Source organism: Microtus ochrogaster, linkage group LG5, assembly GCF_000317375.1.
Source record: "Microtus ochrogaster isolate Prairie Vole_2 linkage group LG5, MicOch1.0, whole genome shotgun sequence".
Classification (NCBI taxonomy): domain Eukaryota; kingdom Metazoa; phylum Chordata; class Mammalia; order Rodentia; family Cricetidae; genus Microtus; species Microtus ochrogaster.
This window is the reverse complement of record NC_022031.1, coordinates 22,756,829-22,775,454: the sequence shown is the minus strand read 5'-3', so window position 1 is coordinate 22,775,454 and position 18,626 is coordinate 22,756,829. Positions and strand designations below refer to the sequence as shown.

The 18,626-nt window shown below is 38.6% G+C and overlaps 1 pseudogene; it reads left to right on the top strand.

Annotated features, from left to right (window-relative positions):
* Window positions 1-288: 288 nt before the first annotated feature.
* Window positions 289-1,021, top strand: LOC101989303 (annotated as a pseudogene).
* Window positions 1,022-18,626: the final 17,605 nt, after the last annotated feature.

The window sequence follows — 18,626 nt, the reverse complement described above, 5'->3', positions numbered from 1 at the left end:
TCTCAACTCTCCTACATCCCTGTTTTGACTAAACAAAGAGTTAGAACCTTAGTATTTACTCACACTCAGCATCTTCCCTTTTCTCAATTTGATATTTATTCCATTTTATAAGTTGGATACATAGCTCCTTTGCCAAATTAATTGCCTCAAGAGAAACATATATCATCATTGTAGCCATTACCAGCAGCCAACAGTATTGAGCCAAGTTCCACTAAACCATTAATGCTCTAGAATCAAGTTCCCAGGACAATCTAAACAAATAAGCACAGAAAAGGTATTTCAGGCTTTGCAGACGCCGCTGTCCCCTCTCGTCGCTTGCTGCAGCCATGGTCAACCCCACCTTGTTCTTCGACATCTCGGCCGATGGCGAGCCCTTGGGCCGCGTCTCCTTCGAGCTGTTTGCAGACAAAGTTCCAAAGACAGCAGAAAACTTTCGTGCTCTGAGCACTGGAGAGAAAGGATTTGGATATAAGGGTTCTTCCTTTCACAGGATTATTCCAGGATTCATGTGCCAGGGTGGTAACTTCACACGCCATAATGGCACTGGTGGCAGATCCATCTACGGAGAAAAATTTGAGGATGAGAACTTCATCCTGAAGCATACAGGTCCTGGCATCTTGTCCATGGCAAATGCTGGACCAAACACAAACGGTTCCCAGTTTTTTATCTGCACCACCAAGACTGAGTGGCTGGATGCAAACATGTGGTCTTTGGGAAGGTGAAAGAAGGCATGAACATTGTGGGAGCCATGGAGCGTTTTGGGTCCAGGAATGGCAAGACCAGCAAGAAGATCACCATTTCCGACTGTGGACAACTCTAATTCTTTTGACTTGCGGGCTTCTTACCCACCAGACCATTCCTTCTGTAGCTCAGGAGAGCACCACAGCCCCATCTGCTCACAGTACCCTGTAATCTCTGCTCTCACTGAAGTTCTTTGGGTTCCATATTTTCCTCATTCCCCTTCAAGTCTAGCTGGATTGCAGAGTTAAGTTTATGATTATGAATAAAAACTAAGTAAGAATTGTTAAAAAAAAAAAGAAAAGAAAAGGTATTTCAGAGCACATTCATTGAAAGAAAGGAAATTATTTCATCTCAAGTCTTGCACAGCCTATATCTAAATTACTAGAATAATGAATTTGGGGTTTGTTATTGAGGATTCTTTTTTGTGTTGTGCAAAGAATGGGCCTTTTCAATTACCCATGAATCAACATCCAGACAGTTGTCAAGGTTTCTGCTTGTTCCTTGGGTCTGAAGTCAGCTGCTTCTGAAGAAACAATGTGAAAATCAGAACTTCTAGGCCTTGATCATTGCCCTGGAGAGCACCTCCAAAGCACTTGGTAGCATCAACAGCTGTTCACTGTCATCTTAGGATAAGGAGCCATTAATGGAAGATTCTTCCCATTCCTGTCTTCTTGGCAGGAAAAGAGGACAGACGTTTTTCCCCTTGGGTTTTCAGAGACCCTCCTTAGGTCACTGAAGACTTGATGAGTCTTTCATCAGCACTCATGCTCTTTAGATATGTTTAAAAGCAATAGAATAAAATATTCCAGCCTCGAGAACATTAATAAAGTATCTCAGCTCTTCATTGTATCTTTCTCTCCTCTGTAAGATGAAGTTGTATGAAGGGTCAGCCATAGTTGCAATAGTACTCCCTCCAATCTATTTCTGGTGGCCTCACTGGGAGCAATGGGCACTGCTCCTTCAGTTCACCTTCCCCCTGTTGCAAATTCTGGGAGTATTCAGGAACAGGAATCTTGGTTCCTTTATTTTCAGTCATTGCAAGATTCTCCTATTCCCTTCCTTGGGCCAAGTTCTCTCTTCTTTTATCTGTGTTCATGATCTGAAAAATCTTATGGGTGTTAAGAAATTCATCCATAAGCCAAAATATTATTATGATCTCTTGACTAAGGAACCATAGCTAATTTCATCAAAATTAAGAGTAAAGAGGTAAAAATAAAAGTCTGGATGTTCTTCTGTATACATGTTGTTTTTATTGGCTAGTAAAAAGCTGTTCTAGCTGATGGCTTCACAGAGTAAAACCAGATGGGAAATCCAAACAGAGATATAGAGAGACAGGAGGAGTCAGGGAGACGCTATGTAGATGTGGAGAGAGACAGACGCTGGATCCTTACCAGTAAGCCACAGCCTTGTGATGATACACAGATCAATAGAAATGGGTTAATTTAAGATGTAAGAGTTGGGTAAAAAGAAGCCTGAGCTAATAGGCTAAGCAGCGTTGTAATTAATATAGTTTCTGTGTGATTATTCAGGTCTGAGCAGCCAGACAGATTCAAGATGTTGCCTGAGATGATCAAGCCTTACAGGATACTCTAGTCAGGACTTGATCATAACTCTAAATTTTCTTTGGGTCCTCATAAGATTATCAGCATCTACAAACAGCCAGAAGTAGCCTGGAATAATATGCCCACATTCACAAAAAATGGATTATGGATATTTTCCTTTGTTTAAAAAAAAAGAGGGGGAAATGGTATGGGATAATTGTTTGTATTCTGTCAATCATGTTTTAAATAAATGCTGATTGGACAGGCAGGAAGTATAGGAGGAAAAACCAGACAGGAAGTAGAGGTGGAGCAAAGAGAACAGGAGTATTCTGGAAAACAGGAAGCTCCCTCTGTCATTCCTGCCCAGATCACCAAAGAAGCAGGATGTGGCCTGCCTTGCTGAAACAGGTACTGAGCCATGTGGCTAACATAGATAAGAACAATGGGTTAATATAAGTTACAAGAGTTAACAAGATGCCTGATCTAATGGCCCAATCAGTTTATAACCTAATGTAGACTCTCCATGTGATTTTTGGGGGGAATTACTGGCTGTGGGAACTGGGCAGGACATAAACCTGCATGAGCAGGCCCTCATGTCGCAGTACAAAAGACAAGAGTTCTGCTAGTGTTGGGCAAAAGAGACTCTTTCATTCCCAGAATTCACCCTAAGCTAGTTGTGATTCCTGCTGAAACATGAAGTGTTCACTTTACTAATGGTGGAAAATCTGGCACTTTCTATTTTGAATGGTACTTTGGTGCTCTCACAGAGAGCCATGCCTTATAAATCTCAGCCCTGGCTCCTGTCAATCATTCATGAAAGAAGAAATTCAGGTAGTAGTGGCTCTGTAGTCAAATATATAACAATAACCAGACAGGCAGGAGTCCTCATTTAAATGCAAAGTTAAAACCTAGCTTTTTTCTGGTTTGCTAAATTGACCCAAAATTATTGAGGTACCAGACACACACAAAGGTGATTAATATGATATTTCTTCCTCAAGTCCACTATCGAAAAACATCCATTCCTTCTATAAAAGCATCTATGAAAGTCTTGTTGTGAACATTTAAAATGTAATTGATGTTTTCACATTTTAATGCTAGAACAAATGAAAATTCATTCTATTTTATTTTCCATTTACTTATTTATTTTTGTTTTTACTTTTTTATTGAGCTCTACATTTTTCTCTGGTCCCCTCCCTATCTCTTCCCTCCTCTTCAACCCTCTCCCAAGGTCCCTATGCTCCCAATTTTCTCAGGAGATCTTGTCTTTTTCTACTTCCCATGTAGATTATATCTATGTATGTCTCTCTTAGGATCCTCATTGTTGTCGAGGTTCTCTGGGACTGTGATTTGTGGGCTGGTTTTCTTTGCTTTATGTTTAAAACCCCTTATGAGTGAGTACATGTGGTAATTGTCTTTCCGGGTCTGGGCTACCTAAGAACCCTTCCAATGCAAATTTATATTCATCATACTAAGAATTGAAGAGGCCATAATAACCTCTTTTCTAAAATCCAAAAACCAAAGGGAATATTTTTCTAATATTATAGATAATCAACAAAAACCTAAACTCTCAATATATGGCAAGAAAATGCTTCTAGTGGGTTTTCTCACTTTTTCCCTACAAGAAAAACCACACTCTTCTCTCTGTGTGTGCACATGTTCATGGATACTTACACAGGCACACACACATGCCCATGCACATGTCAGTAGTGTGTTATGGGAATGCAAGCATATGTGAGTGTGTGCTTGCACATGTATGCATGTGCAAAGGCTAGATGTTAATTCGAGGTACCTTCATCTGTTGCTCTCTACCTTAGTTTTGGTACACGGCTTCCATTCAACCTGAGACTTGGTATATCACTGGCCAGATAGCTTGGGGATCTACCTATCTGCACTGATGACATCCCCCAGTGCTTGGGTCATAGGCACTCACTGCCACACTGGGCATTTATGCTGGTTCTAAGGTTCTGAACTCATGTCCGAATGCTGGTATCATAGTATGCAACAGGGTTATTTCTCCAAAAGAAAAAAAAATCTTTTAAAAAATGTTTTATAGATAAACATTATTTGCACTCTTACAATCAAGTGTTAAGGGACTTTGGACTTTTTTATTCCTTTTTGCTGTAACAAAATGCCTGAGACTCAGTGAAGTATAAAAAAATATAAGTTTAATTAAGGAGAAAGGAATCTTAAAATTCAAGATTAGGTGAGTGTCTCTGATGGAAGTCCTATAATGGATTACAATCTGACAGAAAGACAAGCAGGTGGATGTGGAAGAGAGATGTGGCACATGGGCAGGATGCTATCATGACAGTGACTAATTCAGTCCCTTGAGAGCAAGAGTAAGCACTTGCTCCTTAGAGAATTAGCCCAGTCTCTACAGAAGAGCATAACTTTCTAATGGAGGCTTCATTTTCATAGCCCAAACATTCCTTAAAATTTCGCACCCCAACATCATTACATTAGAAATTATATTTCAGCATGAATCTTAAAGGGGATAAAACATATTGAAATTGATGCAGACAACCAAAGGGAATGATGGCTCAGCAACCTGGAAGTCCACATGGATTGGGCCGTGCACACACTGCTCTCCGGTAGATGCATTAACAAGCCCTTAGCAGCTCGAGACTCAAACCTCCATGGAGCTGCCTGTGCTTCTGCTCCAAACAGTGCGAATCGGTTGCTCTCCTCAGCAGTCCTATGTAACACCTTGTTTCAAACACATCCTGGAGCAGAATCCCAGCAGCGGGTCAACCAGATTTGAATCAAACTGTGATCACAAATTGAATTTTAGAAACAACCTCTGCCTACGACATTATGCCTGTGCATAATCTGGCATGAATATGACCAAAATCACAAGCATCTCATCCCTTCTAAGTCTATTTTTAAATAATGAGAGATAGAAAGGGGTGATAAGGATGGGAGGAGGGGGGATGAGAAGAAAAACTGGGAAGAGTAGAAGGAGCAGAAAGTGAAACTGGAGTATAGTATGTGGGAAAAATCTATTTTCAATAAAAGGAAAATGAATAAGTAAAATATCAAAGACCACAAAAAACAGCTTATATACCACTATGGTTTTTATGAATAATTTTACAATAAGGTTATATGCTGTGGAAAATGAATTTCATCATTAATTACTATAAAGATTTTCTCATCAGTCATGTGATTTTGTGTTTTCAGTGAAAATTTTACATTGACAATTTTATAGGTCCAATAATTTAATAACAGAATATTTTCTTATGGTCTGAGTAAATGCAAGCACACACTAGTTTTTAAATAATAGTAGCTATATGTTAAATTTTCATATGCATACTATCTAGGAGTATGCAAGGTTTAGAAGAAATTATAAATTAGAAAATTAATCAAACCAGGTTTTAAGAGTCCAGTCCACCTATCTACCTACCAGGTCCATGACTTTACAAAAATTCTTATCTACTCTGAGCCTTTAATTTCCTCATCTATCAAATTGCAACAGCCTTCTGAAAAACCATCACAATGATAAAATAAGAAAGCAGCAAGCCTTATGAACAACCAAACAACCAAACTGCCAACCTGAAAGGCATTCAACAAATATTAGAAGGGCCCTCCTTCCACCGTCTTCCAAAATAGAAATATAATTGGCTATAAAAACAGAATTTTGAAAAGCAATTGGAAAATTGGTCAGAAAGCACCACTAATTTTCTGTATGAATCAGGGTGTGTGAGTAAGTGTGAGTGTGTGTGTAAGACCACGAGCTGCATATCACACTGTAATTTGATTTCCTCCCTGATAAATGTCTCCCTTTCATTTTTATTTCAGTCATACATTCAGGAAATTTCTTAATTTTGTTGCAAAAAGACTGTTTAATGAATTATTAACCATTTAGCAGCTTCATTAGAGTATGTCAGGATTACTCCGTCACTGCTTTAAAATTATACCAGCTACCTGAATTTCACTACTCTGACACTGACAGTCAGAGAAAATTGGAGAGTTTTTCCCTTCTAAATGATTTCTCTATTGTGCACTTTGGGAGACTAATGGGCAGCAAGTTTCAGTCCTTTCTCCTCTGGAATTTTCCTTTAAGACATCCGCTAAGAATTTGTCTCACGTCTGCAGTGATTTGAAAATCTAAGACTTTAGAAAAAATGATATTTTAAATTATTTCTACTTTTGCAAAATTGCTTTCAAAGAGGGCGCAATGAGAAGAGTAGCAATTACTAACATACCAGTGCTCACAAAGCTACACTTTGTTTGTAGCTTTGCGTCCTTCGTGTTAAAAAAAAAAATGCAGTCCAGTTTCATTTCTGAGTTTCCCTGAATCCCTTACCAAGTTTTAGTGTGCACGTCAGTGATTTATAAAGCCCTGTTTTGTTCTTGGACTCCTGCAGAGTCCGAGTGGTAGTTACAATTAGGTCTTCCTCTGTCCCTGCCTTCGACAGTTGGGAAGCTAAAGGCAGTTCAGGTCTAAGAGAAAATAATTTCAAAATAGTTCTACCTTGCCTGGTTATGTTTTAAATTATAGATAATACATAAAATATATTATTCCATTTGTGAAATTATTTTTTCAGCTATCTAAAGTTTACCAACTGTTTCTTCAACAAATAGAATACCACTTCTCTTCTCCTGGGGCACGTTCAATAGCAACAGCTGGGATAATCATCCTTTGAAATCCAGATTCATGCTACCTCCATCCCAACAGTGTTAATGAATTCAAACTGTATCTAAATCGGGTTCATTCCATCCCAGGAGTTAGTGGCAATATGGACCAAGATCATCACTGTGTAACTTTTCATATTCCAAAGATTCATTTCTTTTCCAACTTCTGGAAGTACCATTTGTGGTCTATCTACTGAATGTTGACTTCCCTAAGTGGGCATCTGAATCCTGAGAAAGAGCCTTAAAGTCCTGGAGAAGATTAGGAAAGGCTTCCTTGAACCATAAATTGTCAGTGTTCGTTATCCATTAGAATCACAAACACACAAATATCAGCAATGGCCTAAAGATGTGCTTCTCCTTTGTCACCATTGGTTCCTGCTCATTATTCAAAGCTATTTCTCCCCATTTCCCATCAATTACAGATTTGAAACAAATTACTTCAAGCTTGTGAAACCATCATTGCTGGTTTAATCCATGTTGTACTGACATAATGAAATGGGACAGACGGAGTAGTGTATAAGGCAGAGAAGGTTATTTCCCCCAATTCTGAACATGGGAAAGTTGAAGATCTAAGCACTGCTATGTGGCAGGGCTCTTATGTTTTATACAATGTAGAAAGGCAACCACTTCCACAAGCCCTGTCTATAGCAGCAACAATCTAGCTATGAGGGTGGAGCCCTTGTGACCTACAGATCTCCCCACACCCAATACTTCTCAGAACTGTTCAACTGAGGGTTAAGTTTTCAATACATGGGTGTGTGGGTTTCAAACAGTAGCCACTTCCACTGTTTAAAACCAAGGACTTGCCTGATACATCACCTAGAAACTTCCATTTTAACTTGATTCTGCAGCATGTTGATGGCATTCATGTTACAACCTATTTTGCAGTACCTCAGACATTTGAATATGTTCCCTTTCTTTATGCATTCTGCTCCCTCCTGCAAATGGGGCCAGTTTCACTCCTCCTTTTGGGTCTTAGTTCAAATATCAGCAGAACAGAGAAACCATCCCCAGTTGTAGAGATGATTCCCTCCTCACACTCCTTTTCTCTCTCTTCTCTGTATTCATCTCCAACATACAGATCACCCTATCACTTGACAATTCTTAATTATGAGGGTACAAACTACACATTCTTGGTACGTGACAATGCTTAATTATGAATTTGCGAATGATAAGCCACATCTCCTCAGTCATAAATGAAGAAAATGCTAAAATTTTCTATACACTATCTTTTCCACCTAATCTTAATATATACAACATACAGACTGTACATCACTTTAAACATGCATTTTATGGGATATATCTGGTCTCTCTGAACATGGCAAACAATGAGGACTGATGAGAAGCTAAGGACAATGGCACGGGGTTTTGATCCTACTTAATGTGCTGGCTTTGCGGGAGCCTAGCCAGTTTGGATGTTCACCTTCCTAAATATAGACGGAGGGGGGAGGACCTAGGACTTACCACAGGGCAGGGAACCCTGACTGCCCATTGGACTGGAGAGGGAGGGGGAGAAGGGTGGGGGGGGGGGGGGGAACGGTGGGAGGGGGGGGAGGGAAATGGGAGGCTGGGAGGAGGTGGAAACTTGTTTTTTTTTTTCCTTTTCTCAATAAAAATAAAAAATAAAAAAAAAACTACACTAAAAAAAAATAAATAAATAAACATGCATTTTAGCTAACAGGAAGGTATGAACACCACACTTTGTGCAAGTCTGCTCAGAATAAGTTGACAGGTATATGCATCAAAATACAAACGAATTATCAAGAATCAGACTTGAATATTCAAGCGAGAGCAATCGATGTCTTAGACACATTTGAAATTCTAGAATTAGAAGATATACTTTAATTTGAATGCTATAAACTTTGTCCCAAGAAGCATTTTCTTTGTGTTTTATTTTAATAGTAATAAAAAAAGACCAGTGCCTCAAAAATCCTCAGCTTCTATATAGAAGTAAATGTAAAAGGACTTCTGCTGACTTTTGCTAAGGCAATACTAATACAAGATTCTCGTATTTCTCCTATGCTTGGGGACATGAAAATGAATATCTTTCTGACTATAAATTAGAAATGCAGAGACTTAGGGGACACTGGATGGATCTGTGCTGAGGAAGCAAGAAACAATGACAGCAGAGAGTGAAAGGTCCCTGTGGCTTCCTTGAGACCCCTGTGAGGTAGATAGTATCATAAATATATGAATATTATGTATATACTATGGGACCTTAGCATAGGTCTCTGAGAACAGCATGAAAGAAATTGCTACCAATGTTAAACAGTACAACAGTTTGGGCACAATGCCTGTCTGGATAGGGAGAATATTTTTTTTTCCTTCATGGGTGCAGCAAGTGTCTCTGTCCTCTAACAATTCTCCTGCACGTTATTATACTCTTCACCCTTTCATTAAAGCACTAGTATGCAAGTGATCATTCCTAATAATAGGCTCTCCACGATTAGAAGTGGGCTTTTTTCATTTTTCACCAAATTATGAAATAGCTTCCCATTATAACTTACGTTCTGTATACTTCAGCCAAGACTTTTCTCTCGACTTAAATGGGCCTCTAATGTATAATTTTATTGTTTGAGCATTTCATTTTCTTTTGTGATTTATGTTTCTTTATAGCCAGTTAGACAGCTCTTTGTGATCTTTTGATGAAAGATTTTACATAAATAAAATTGACTGAGAAGAAGGACCTTGGTAGTGGCCTTAGAGGATACATTGAACTCTGTAAGACAAAGATCGAGATTCAAATCTCATATGAAAGATTTGAAAAATTCTTCCCCTTTCCGTTTTCATAAATTTATCATAAAATTTACTTGAAGTTTATAATTTTATCCTACCCAAGATATAAACTGATGAATGAATGGGTGTTTTCACCAAAATATATTGAGCTTCTAAGGCTGGGGAGAGTGAATAACAATAATGATTTTGTTGATTGAATTCAATACCATTTAGTCAATAAACTTCCCATTTAAAAAAATGACAACACATGTTTTGTATTAAAGTCAGTCAAGGAAATAGGGACCAGACATCCCAAAACAGACAATTATCCAAAAACTCTAAAATATTGGTTATTTCCAAAATTAATTGGTTATTAAATACTTTTAATGTTGGCTTAATACACCTTACATTTGTTATTAAATAAATATAAAGCAGTCAGCTAATGTGACTTAAGAAAATCTTTCTCCACACTTCCTGCTCTTGTGTTCATGAATGACTTCTCGTCAGTCTTGCTTCTTTTTCATCTAGCAAGATGTGCCATACTTAATCCAGAGAGCTGAAGCTTTTTAAGTGGGCCTTAGGAAAAGAAAATATTCTACGCTGTTTTTCTTTTTTCCTTTATAGTAACTTTAAAACTTAAGTAAAAGTAGATGATATTACTAACAGCTAGTTTTTCAATGCTTTTTTATTTTATGTGTTTGAATGTTGTGTTTGCAAGTATGTCTGTGTAGCACATTCACGCCTGATGCCCATGGAGGCCAGACAATGGTTCTGGATCCCCTGTAACTGGAGATACAGACAGTTGCAAGCCACCATGTGAGTGCTGAGACCTGAACCTGACACTTCTAATATACCAACCACCCTCCTTCACCACTGACTTATCTCTGCAGCCCCAATAACTGGTTCTTATGAGATTATCACAAACACAAATTACAAACTTCTGAACACATATACATTCAGTGATACAGCACTTGCCTAGTATGTACAAAGCCATGGGCTCAAACCCAGCACTAATAAAGCAAGAGGGGAGGAGGACACACACACACACACACACACGTGCACACACACACTAACACAGCAGTAAAAAGAGAGACGGAAGGAGGGATGGTAGGGAAAGGGAAGCTGATTATGAAGAAATGAAAAAATGCTTCACTAATGTGTGTGTCTATGCCCATCAGGTCATTTACATAATGATAGTAATAGCCAATGTTTGTTGAGAATGTGCAATGTGTTGGGCACTGTGCTCTATGGTTTAAAACTGTTGTTTCATTTCCATCAAACAAAGAAGTATATAATATGGGCACAGTGGTGATCCATCTCAAAGAAGAAGTTAACCTAAGTTAAGTTTTGGGTTAGAAAACATCATAACAGTAAATTTGAAATATACTGGAGTGAAATAATGGCAGGCACTCTCAGTAAAGAGTTTAAATACAGATGAGAGACTCAAGCAAAAGCATACTACTTGCTTGGCAAACAAGAAGACGCAAGTTCAACCCCCAACATCCATGTAAAGCAGAAAGTATGGTAGTAATCATTGCATCAGTTCAGGGGTGTGGAGACAGATATCTGGAGCTCTTCAGCCTGTCAGATGTGTCTCCCCTTGACAGACACTGAGACAAAAATTGGGTTGTGAAGAGAAATTACAGATTATAAACAAATGAAAATGAAATTACAGATTATAAACAAATGAAAATGAAACAACTACAGGGGAGATATAGTAGAAAGTCTGAAAGGAAATATTAATTCCAAATGATGTCCTGGTGCTGAGACAGGGGCAGTAACTACAGTTCTTATCCTACTTGGTTAAATTTTTGCTACCTCAAGACTGAAAACAAGGAACAGAAACTCAGGTGGATCAAAATCACACCTTTTATTTAGTAAGAAATCAGACACTTTTTATTAGTTGACTTAGATTTTTTTTTTATTTTCTAGACAGTGTTTCTCTGTAGCTTTTGGTTCTTGTCCTGGAACTAGCTCTTCTAGACCAGGCTGGCCTCGAACTCACAGAGATTCGCCTGCCTCTGCCTCCCTAGTGCTGAGATTAAGGGCATGCACCACCACCGCCCGGCTTAATTTAGATTTTTTTTTCTCAGACAGGGTTTCTTTGTGTAATCCTGGCTATCATTGAACTAGCTCTGTACACCAGGCTGGTCTCAAACTCAGAGATCTGCTGACCTGTCTCTCAAGTGCTGGGATTAAAGGTGTATGCGACCACTGTCTGGCTTGACTGGCTTTGCTTTTGTTACTTACATTTTTCTATCCCAGAACTTCAGTTGGGTATATATTTGTGAGTTGCCAAAAGTTGGCATACAAAAAGGCTAACTAGAACCTCAGTTACTATATTGAATAGATATGGAGAGAATGGACAACCTTGTCTTGTTCCTGATTTCAGTGGGATCAATGTTTCTCTCCATTTAGTTTTATGTTGGTTGTTGGCTGCAGTATGTTGCCTTTATTATGTTTAGGAATGTTCCAAGTATCCCTGCTCTGTCTAAGACCTTTATCAGGAAGGGATGTTGTATTTTGTTGAAGGCTTTTTCAGCATCTAATGATAATCATGTGTATTTTTTTCAATTTGTTTATATTGGTGGATTACACTGACATATTTTCATTTGTTGAACCATCCCTGCATATCTGGGATGAAGCTGACTTGATCATGGTGGATGATTTCAGAGGGCTGATCTCCAAAATATACAAAGAACTTGAGAAATTGATCATCAAAAGAACAAAAAATCAAATAAAAAATGGATTACAGACCTAAACAGAGAACTATCATCAGAAGATTCTAAAATGGATGAAAGACATTTAAGGAAATGCTCAACATCCTTAGCCATAGAGAAATGCAAATCAAAAGAACTCTGAGATTCCATCTTACACCTGTAAGAATGGCCAAGATCAAAAACACTGATGACAACTTATGCTGGAAAGCATGTGAGGTAAAGGGAACATTCCTCCATTGATGATGGGAGTGCAAGATGGTACGACCCCTTTGAATATCACTATGGTACTTTCTCAAAAAATTAGGAAACAACCTTCCTCAAGACACAGCAATACCACTTTTGGGTATATACCCAAAGGATGCTCAATCATACCACAAAGAATAGTGCTCAAATATGTTCATAGCTGCATTGTTTGTCATAGCCAGAACCTGGGAAAAATCTAAATGTCCCTCGACCAAAGAATGGATAAGGAAAATATTTACACAATAGAGTATACTCAGATGAAAAAAAAAAATAATGACATCTTAAAATTCTCAGGCCAATGAATGGATATAAAAAACATCATATTAAGTGAGGTAACCCAGACCCAGAAAGACAAATATCATATGTACTCACTCATAAATAACTTTTAGGCATAAAGCAGAGAAAAACTGTCCTACAATTTACAATCTCAAATAATCTAGACAGCAAAGAGGACCCTAAGGGAGATGTACATGGATCTAATCTACATGGGAAGTAGAAAAATACAAGATTTCCTGGGTAAATTGGGAACATAGGAACCATGGGAAAGAGTAGAAGTGGGGGGATAGGAAGGGAAGGGGAATATGTAATTCAATAAAATTTTTTAAAAAGAAGAAAAGACTAAAATATATTTAAAGACACTTGATCTTTACAAAGTACTTTTGCATATCTTGCGTTAATTCTCATAATAATTCTATGCAACTGCTTATTACTGCTACTTTACAGATAAAGAAATTAAATCATAAATAGAAACATGGCACAAATCCACTATAAAAAAAAATGAAGGCACTAATGGGAGTGAGAACCTGAGCAAGTCCTTCAATTCCACACCAAACGCTTACCTGAGTGGTAGAATTCAGTATTTTCTCAGATGACAGAAGCTCTTGATGTCAGAGAAGGGTGAGTGGCTGGACTTTCCTCTGGAGGGCAACAGTAAGCAGAAGGGCATGCTGCTGGCTGGGCGATTGTAAGGAAAGTCTGTGAAAAGGGAACCAAAGCAAAAGAGATGAAAGGAAGGACAGTGAACAAACTGGGTTTCTTATAAGGTATTCCCTATGTTTCATTCCCACACACCGTGCAATATTCATGATAGCAAAGAAGAAACATGGCCACAAATGGTCATGAAAGGGACTTTCCATTTTCAAAAAAGTCAAGCCTAGATTTGGATAGGACTCAACTCATACCAGGAAAAAAATATGTGAAGAAAAAAGGATAAGAAGGAAGAACTTGGCTATGCCAGCTCCAAACTAAATATATACACACAAATATGTATATGTATATATAGAGTATAAATACACATGTATGTATATACATATATATATATACACACACACACATTAAGAGAGAGAGAAAATTACCATGGTCATGGTTCTAAAGTTGGGAAATGCAAAATTGTTTTAATATGAGTGGCAGGGCTGCGTCCCCAGCACCCTGGCCGCCTGCTAGCTTATGCCCCGAAATAATTACATGGACACTGTATTCTTTTAAACACTGCTTGGCCCATTAGCTCTAGACCTTACTGGCTAATTCTGATATCCCGATCAACTCATCTCTAATAAGCTGTGTAGCACCTGTCTTACCAGGAAAGATTCAGCATGTCTGACCTGGCGGCTTGCTTCATTGCGTGCGTCTCAGAGAGCTATCACCGTCTGCCCAGGAGAGGGGAGCATGGAGTCTCTGAGCTCACTTCCTTTTCCTCCCAGAATTCTGTTCTGTTTACTCCACCCACCTATGTTCTAACCAATAAAATGGGCCAAGGCAGTTTCTTTATTAGCCAATGACCTTTCTCCATCACAAAATCAATTGTTTGCATTTTGTGAGGCCCTTCTTGCTTCATTGTACAGAGCAGAGAAAACCACATTATCAAAAAGTACACAAGAAACAACAAGATAAGTATTTTCAAGTGTATCTGCTCCCACAGTAACTAACCAATTTCTGTAATGCTGTCCTTTAAATATTCATTAATAAAAAGACATCGTGGCTTAATCAGTTATTAAAATTCTACTTCTTAACCTATTAAATCGTGGAGTAAAATTTTAAAATATAAACTTTCAAAGCAGATGACTTAAGAGATAGTTCTGGTTTTCTTACCTACTCCTTTCCTCAGTTTTTAGCCTCCCCACTCTCCTATGTTGGTGTCTTAGTTAAGGTTGCTTTAACTGTGATGGATTACCATGATCAAAGCAACCTGGAAAGGGCTTATTTACCCACAGTCCCACACCAAAAACAGTGAAGGCATGAACTCAAGCAGGGCAGGAACCTGAAGTCAGGAACTGATCAAGAGGCCATGAAGGGAAGCTGCTTACTGGCTTGTTCCTCATGGCTTTCCCAGTCTGCTTTCTTTCCTTTCTTATAGAACCCAGGACTATCAGATCAGAGATGGTACCACCCACATGGGCTGGGCCCTCCCTCGTCAATCACTAATTAGGAAAATGCCTTGCAAACAGATCTTATGGAGGCCTTTTCTCCACTGTGGCTCCTTCCTTTCTGATGATTCTAGCTTGTTTCAGGTTGACAGCAAACCAGCCAGCACAGCTGGTGCCTATATGTCCCAAATTTCTCTGAGACCTTCTTTCAGAGAAAACCAACTTAGCTGGCTTTTACTACCAAATTGATGATGTATTTCCTACTAAAGAGATTCCACAAACAATCTGAGAAAATGATCGTAGAGATCAGACTAATATAGTGTCTTATTTAATTAAAGATATAGGATGGAAGTCAACAAAACTCCTACTCATTTCTCCTGAAGCAAAAGCCTGTCACCCTACCCATGTGGCCATGCGCCTGGTGGGAGCAAACCTTGCGGCCTTCATATTGTTCTGGAAACAGTCCCTGAACTCCCAACCACATAAACATGGAGAAGCCTTTTCTTTTGCCTTGTCAGGTCCCTTATAGAACACAGTTTTCATAAATAAATACATTCCTCCTATACCAACTACCTAATGAGCCAGCCCTAATTTCCTTCAGGCCTTTGGCCTAATATAGGCCAGAGCTTATTTTCATGGCTGATTAATGGTTCTGATTAGTCCTAGAAGCAGGAAATCCAATATCCCTTAGGGGAACCCTAAAGATGCAGATAACTATGAATTCAAGGAGGCCTATTCAGAAAAGAAATCAATGGAGAAAGGAGGCAATGTTAGCGCAGACAACATCCTACCAGTTCCTACAGCAAGTGCTCAGACAGCCAGAGTGGAAGGAGGGAGGACAACAGAGGCCGCATTCAGAGCTCCACACTAAAGTCTTGACGCTCTAAAAGCCAGCTCTAACAACCCCCTTCCCAATGTGCAAATTTAAAGCTTCCTTTTTTTGTGAATTTTGACTGGTTTATGGCCAAGAAAGCAAGTTTCACCTCTCTCAGCGATCACCCCATGGACTGAACTTGTGTCCATGAGCTGAAAGGGCAGAGCTTCACAGAATGCAGACAACATCAGAGTGATTTCAAGATCATGAATAATTTTTAAAAGAATCTTAATTTTACAACACATAGCTCATCTGACTAAAAGTGCTAGCCTTTGGATGATCATGAACAGTGACTGGTTCTCAACCTTCCTAACGCTGTGACCCTTTAAGACAGCTCCTCTTGTTATGACAATCCCAAACATAAAAGTATTAGCATTGCTACTTCATAGCTGTAACTTTGCCACCTTTTGGGGGGGGTGTTGTTTTTTCAAGATGGGGAAACAGGGTTTCTATCTGTGTAACAACCCTAGCTGTCCTGGAACTAGCTCTGTAGACCAAACCGGCCTTGAACTCACAGAGATCCACCTGCCTCTGCATCCAGAGTGCTAGGATTAAAGGTATGCACCACCAGTGCCCTGCAAATATTGCTACTGTTATGAAGCATAATGTAAATATCTATGCTTTCTGATGCTCTTAGGTCTCAGCCCACAGATTGAGAACTGCTGATCATGATAATTTTCTAGTAAGTTTTTGGTAGAGTAGAGTTTTAAAATCTAACCAGTAAACTCTTTCTTAGTAACTATATCCTGTGAGTTAATTCTTTACACATAAAGAGATGATAATCACAGCCCTTCCACTACTTTCTCATGGTCCTTGAAGACCAACGTGAAGGGTGGAAAGAAACAAGGTTTTCAAAGTCAAGATGACAAGGGACAGAAGTTTGGCTCGATGACTGGTTTTCTTTTTTTTTTTCCCTGCCCTTGACTCAGACCTGAAGGACAGCCTTTTCCTAGGAGTTACTCCTTTACCTTCTATACGCTGTGAAATAGCAACTTAAAATCACAATATTTTCATGCTGCTTGCAAATCAGAAACATTAATTGATAATTATACTGACCGATGCCTCATTCTATGCTAGACATTAATTGGAATATAAAATGACTATTTTTCAGTTATATTTGGGTGATATAGTACATACACCTAGCCTTAAAAAAAATGTACTCTTTTGAAGTGTCTTAAAATTGATGAACAAGAGTATAATACAAAAGCATGTCATTCCCTCTGCCCTCTGAGTTAACATTAGAAGAGGGTATGCCTAGGGATTTCTCAGCACTTTTCATTGAAAGAATATAGTTCATTGTTCATAAACCATTTGTAAATTAGTACATCCTTCTCTATTCGGTAGACTTTGATAATAAACTTCTGTACCTCTGGCAAGTTGTCCTCTGACATCCACATGCCCACATGTGTCATGTGCATGTAACACACAAGAATTTTAATTTTATTTTAAAGACTCATAACTTTCCAGTTCTCCACATTTGATGTATTTCTTGCCCTTTTTTTCAATTTAATATTTTATTAGTTCACATAACCATTACAAAGCAAAATTTATTCATCAGAAAGCAAAGTCAAGAATCAACTTTGATAAGACTGGATACTCCATATCCAAGTGACTTTAACTACTAATCTTTCTTTCCACACACACACTCACACCAAACATAAATTTATAGAGACACTTCTGTTTTTTTACTTTGAAATTTCATCTTATTGTAATTAGAATGGCAAAGATCAACAAAACAGTGGGCAACAAATACTGGAGAGGCTGTAGGGAAAGGGTTAACCTCATTCACTCTTAGTGGCCATGCAAACTGGTGCAGTCACTTTGGAAACTGGTAAAGCAAACGCTTACAAAACTAAAAACAATTCTACAATCTGTCCCAGATACACCTTCCCTCAGCACATGCACAAAGGACTCAACATCCTCCCCACAGATACTTGCTCCGTCATACTCTTTGCTGCTCTGTTCACTATAGCTAGGAAATGGAACAAACTAAATGCTCTTCAATAGGGACATGGATAGTGAATGTGTGCTATATATACACACTGTGATACTATTCATCTATAACAAGTAATAAAATCATAAAATTAGCAGGCAAGTGTGTGGAGTTCATGATAAGCATATTAAAACAAGGGAACCCAGACCAAGAAAGATGGATGTCCCATGTTCTCTCACATCTGGGGTACCTAGGTCAACTGTGAGTCTATAACCTGGAATATATGCAGAATCCAGGAAAGCAAAGGGGGGACAATTGTAGTAAGGAGAATCGATAGAAAAAGGAATAGCAGAATGCAAATGATCTGAAGGGAGAAAGGGAAAAACAGGGAAGATTAATTGGGAAGTGGGAGGGAGATAAATACTAAAGAAGCAAGGAAGAGACCAAAGTAATAGTATGGATATTTGAAAAAGTTACGATAAGTCAGTCAAGTAACTACTTACCTAAATACCTTTTATACATATATAGCTTAAAAGAAATTTTTCCCGTCTGGGCTGACAGTGCTTTCCCCAAAGGCCATACATGATCTACCAAAAACCCTAATGCCAGGCATGAGAAACCCTCTTTTGAGCTGCTAGTCAGGGCTGTCCAGCAATCTAAACAGGATACCAATAGACATGCTAATATAGAAGGGGAGAATCTAACACGGTCTCAGGCTTAGAAAAAGAAATTCAGACAACTAAGCAATGCTAAGATCAGGAGAACAGTCGAGGGGAGAGCCACTCAGTTGGTTATCCAATATTAAATGGCCAGTCCTGAAAACATCTACCTGTGTGTAAATGCTTGTAAGCAGCATTATACAGA